This window comes from Buceros rhinoceros, unplaced genomic scaffold (assembly GCF_000710305.1).
Source record: "Buceros rhinoceros silvestris isolate BGI_N320 unplaced genomic scaffold, ASM71030v1 scaffold47996, whole genome shotgun sequence".
NCBI classification, from domain to species: Eukaryota; Metazoa; Chordata; class Aves; order Bucerotiformes; family Bucerotidae; genus Buceros; species Buceros rhinoceros.
In genome coordinates this window covers 2,616-7,589 of record NW_010416643.1, presented here as the reverse complement: position 1 = coordinate 7,589, position 4,974 = coordinate 2,616, and the positions used below count along the sequence as shown (strand labels likewise).

At 36.6% G+C, this 4,974-nt stretch overlaps 1 long non-coding RNA gene across 1 annotated transcript; it reads left to right on the top strand.

Moving 5' to 3' along the window:
• The first annotated feature begins 3,174 nt into the window (after window positions 1-3,174).
• On the top strand, window positions 3,175-4,675 carry LOC104488755. Its single transcript, XR_727807.1, has 3 exons — window positions 3,175-3,200; window positions 4,063-4,219; window positions 4,606-4,675. It is a non-coding gene; the product is annotated as an uncharacterized LOC104488755 (long non-coding RNA).
• The last annotated feature ends 299 nt before the right edge of the window (window positions 4,676-4,974 follow it).

Sequence of the window (4,974 nt, the reverse complement as noted above, 5' to 3'; positions counted from 1 at the left end):
CCTGGGGGACACCACTGGTGACCGGCATAAGTTCAAATACACTAATGTGCAAGCCTAGAAAGCTGAGGTTCTATTTTCTTTCCCTCCCTGGGATTTGAACCATTAGAGTCATGGTGTTGAAAAGTCTTTGGGCTGTAGCCTTTGACACTATTAGTTTAGATATATGTGAAAAGGTACATAAATCTGTAAGCAGTAATACCCTTTGAAATATTTCAGAGTTAATCGAAGATGCGTAAGTGTAGCGCCTTCTAGAGAAACTGCTGGTGAACTGTTGCTAGGTAAGTAGAATTTTCAGTCCTCAGAACTTTTTTGTATAAGATTCTGCTGTATATATAAACTTGGCTGATTTTTTTTTTTTAAGCGTCTGAGCCGTTGCCTGACTTACAGATTATAGATCAGTTTTGCCTTTCTTCCCTATTTTGTGCATGAGTGCTGTTTGGACTGTAGTTAAGTTTTAAAGTTGCAGACCACTTGCTTACAGATGTGGAATGATAAATGCTATTTCTGTCAAGTGCTGTCTTGCCAAGGTGCTATTCTTGGTATTCCTAACTCCCAGACACTGCTTATATAACACCAAAATGCGTTATACAAATAGGAGTATGATGTACCTTTTCGCAACTACTTTTTCCTGCAGGAAAATGTGGCATGTATTTTGTTGAAGACAATGCTTCAGACACAATTGAAAATTCGGTAGGTACTAGAGGATTTTGTCCATCTTTAATTTTTCCACACTATGACCATGAGTAGCTTTGGTCTACTGCAACCGAGATTGTTTAACTACAGTTAGAGGTCTCTAGATAAGGCCAGCAAAACTAGTTTGGGTTCAGTGGTGATAGCAGAAAACAGGAAAGACGTGTGCCTGCCTAGGAGGGGAAGATGAGGCGGGGGGGATGTGGGGAGGATTCTATACCTTGCTCTCTGTCCATTGCTCCGAGTTCATCAGCATAAATGCGCAGAGCTTGCTTTGGCCTGCATCTGAGATGTTGCCTTAGTGAAGCTAGAGCACTATGAAGTACAGAAGCTCTCAAGTATATGAATTGTGCTGTATTTTATAGTGTCTAATTCTTGAGTTTTCCATTATGTAGGATGTTCTAGCTCCCCCCTTATCCTATACAAGAGAGGACAGTTTCCTGGAGAAACTGTAATTGACCTAATACTTCACAAAGGCTCTCATGTATTATTTATTTATCCAACAGATAATTTTTAAAAATAACCAAGATATGAGTTATACTGCTGAAAGTTTTAAACTATTTTCAGGGAGCTCTTACTTGCATTGCCTAAGCACACAGCTCCTGTGGTTTAAGATGTTACCAGCTGTTTTCTTTCATAGAACTGTCAGATTTGGGACTCATGGCAAAGCTTTGCTCTGGCTGGCTGACCAGTATTTGCCTAAGAGCCAGTGAAAATCTGGCATTGCATCCTTGTGTTGGATAGGGAACTGGAGGAGCTGCAGAGCATGCATGTTGTTCTGCCCACTGCCTTGAGGAGAGTGGAGGATGGGAAACACAGATGAAGAAAACCACAATAATGTCTTAAAGCATCACAGCAAAATTGAAGTTTACCTTATGATGTGCTGTATGGTTACAAACTAGCTGCATTGAAGGGTTTCTTGTTTTGAAAATCTGCTACTTAAAATAACTTTTTCAACTGCAAATTCTGCAGAGTTTTCATGGAGAAACTGAACCAGCATCATTTTCTTGGACCTATGAGGAAATTAAGGAAGTTCATAAGCGCTGGTGGCAGTTAAGAGACAATGCTGTGGAAATATTTCTAACAAATGGCAGAACTTTACTCTTGGCTTTTGATAATACAAAGGTAATCTGACACTGGTGCATAATAATATATTGAGGCATTTTGCTGTATCTTCATAACATACATGTTCATGCATTAGTTTTTAAGGACACCTGTTGCATGGTCTACTTAAATTCTGCCTAATACCTTGAAAAAACTTTGCTCAGCTAGGCTTCTAGACAAATATGTTGTAAAACACATCTCTGATGTATTAAGACATTAAAGAATCTTAGTAATACTAAACATTATTCCATTACAGCAAATATCTGGGGATTAGTAAGTTTCTCTCATTTTACAAAGTCTTAGTATTTTGAAAGTTTTTAAATTATATGATTAAATCTATGGTATTTTCTTCTAGGTCCGTGACGATGTGTACCACAACATCTTAACTAACAACTTGCCTAACCTTTTGGAATATGGAAACATTACTGCTTTGACCCACCTGTGGTGCACAGGACAGATTACTAACTTTGAATATCTGACTCATTTAAACAAACACGCGGGCCGTTCCTTCAATGATCTTATGCAATATCCAGTATTTCCTTTTATACTTTCTGACTACACCAATGAAACACTGGACCTAAATGATCCATCAGTATATAGGTAATATGAAATGTTTGGAACTGATTATTTCCAAATACTTGAACTGCTCTTCTGGTATAGCTTTTTAACTTCATTATAGTTCCATTCGTGTGCCGTTTACTATTCGGGGACAAGCCTCATCAGTAATATCTTGGGTTTTCTACAAGAAGTGGCTGCTTCACCTCAGATATTCAAATAAAATGCCTAGTATTCTGAATGTGTATTCAAAGGATGTCCTGAAATGGACTGTCTTAATAGGATATAGATAGTCCACAGAATTAATTAAAAGCTGTATGTTTAAATTCATGTTATTAAAGAACATGAATTCTTTAATATGAATTATTAAAGAATAATAATTTCAGGCCAATTAGGAAAAAGTAAATAGAAAAGGAAATAATATTGTAAATTATTTGGCCAGTTACAGAATTATTTTCTTAATTGTGAACAGACCAAGTGAATTGTCCCATCCTACTAAATTTCTCTTAAGCCAATTTAACATCTGTGTGCCTTTGCTTTTATATGATGCCTATGGTTTGACAGAGGTACTTTGCACTTGCTTGCCTGTTACTGTGCTAAGGCGTAGCCTGTGGATCTGAGTTGGCCCTTAGCACTAACTAAAAGTAGATTTTTTTATTTTTCCAAACTCTTGTAAAGTGCTATCCTTTTCATGATATTGAGTTATTCTTAATAATGCATTATTAAATATTGTGAATCAACATTTTGCAAAAATGACAAGATATCAGTACTACTTCTGTTACAGAAATCTGGTCAAACCAATAGCTGTACAGTCCAAAGAAAAAGAGGATCGTTATGTGGATACTTACAAGGTAATTTGGATAACTCTTGCTTCTTGCCTTTTTCCTGTATATAAATTATATGGAGGCTTTAATTTTTTTAAGGTATATAGATGGGGGAAAGAAAACCACAAATTCAGTATTCTGTGTCTGGGAAATTCTCATTTCCAGTATGCTACAGTTCCAAAGAATCATTTTATAACATGCTTGGAACCTCTGTTTGTCTGTTCTTGTACCTGAAATCATAAATCAGTTCAGTCTTTCTATGTGCTACTTCTGAGGAGGTTAAATGGGTATATTCTTACATATGAACATACATATATTTAAAGATCCCTAAGGATCAGGAAGGTAACTTACTGCTGTTTATTTGAAATTACTGAAGTGGAACTTGTGGCTGCTCTTTCTGTTGCATGATGGAAAAGCTGTTTTGCCTCAAGTACTCTGTTATTTTAACATGTCCTGCTATATTCTAAAGTGCTCTTTAGAATGTTTTAAATGCTGTAGACCTTCAAACTTAGGTCTCTATCATCATCAGTCTACTGTATTATTTGCAAATATTTTTTCCATTTAGTACTGAAAAGCCTCTATAATGACTCTGCTGTGTTGGAAAACAAGGTCGGGGAAGGAGGGGCGGGATGTGGTCGAAAGTAATAAATAATGGAAGACAAGTCACTTAAATTGGTTTAAGACTTTGATACTTAACTGCATTGTAAAAATGATCACGTTATTAGACACTTAGTATATTTGATTCCAAATCACTTTAAATGTACATTCCTTTAGCAGTTTTAAGGGTTCTTTTTCTGAACAACTTTGGCAAGCTCTTATTTTTGTTATTGGAATGAAGTCTAAGTAGGAAGTTTGTGTTGTGGTTTTTTTTTTCCTACTACTTCTCTAGTATTTGGAAGAAGAGTACCGTAAAGGAGCACGAGAGGATGATCCAATGCCCCCTGTGCAACCATATCACTATGGATCTCATTATTCCAACAGTGGAACTGTGCTTCATTTCCTAGTTAGGCTGCCACCTTTTACCAAAATGTTTTTAGCCTATCAAGGTAAAGTTACTTTTGCTTGTATTTTTCTTTACACCTGGGCCTTGGCGCAGTGACCCAGGAATGCTGTATGTTTCTCTGTTTACCATATTTCATCAATTCCAAGTAGCTGAGCTCGGTAAAATTCAATCTGGTATGCTTTCACAGTAGACCCATTCTGAAATTAGCGTGCTAGACCACAAAGCTGTACATCTTATATTTATACTTTAGTGTATGTACAATAAAAACTTGTATTTGACTTGCAGTCCGTGTGTAACACATAACTGAGACAGAAGAATTCTAAATGTTCTCTGCTAACTGGAGAGCAGTTAACTACTTGAAGTTGCAAATGTGCAACTGTTATCGTGTCCATCAACTACGTAACAAATTCAGTTTGGTTTTCTTTACAGATCAAAGTTTTGACATCCCAGACAGAACTTTTCACTCTACCAATACAACCTGGAGACTTTCTTCATATGAATCAATGACCGACGTAAAGGAGCTTATCCCAGAATTTTTCTACCTTCCCGACTTTCTAGTTAACAGAGAAGGTATACTAAGAGAATAACAAAACTATATACCCAACCAGCCACATGGTTGAGTCTGTGGGTTGAAACTGAGAACATTTATATCACTTGACTGATTATGCTAAGTAGTAGATGTAAGGGAGAAAATCTGGCATGAATTTGCAGGATATGCTAAAAGAAGCAGTTACATAGGACTTAAGGAAATTTTTTTCATAATAATGTCAGAGGTGCAAAGGATTTCCCTGTTGTCTC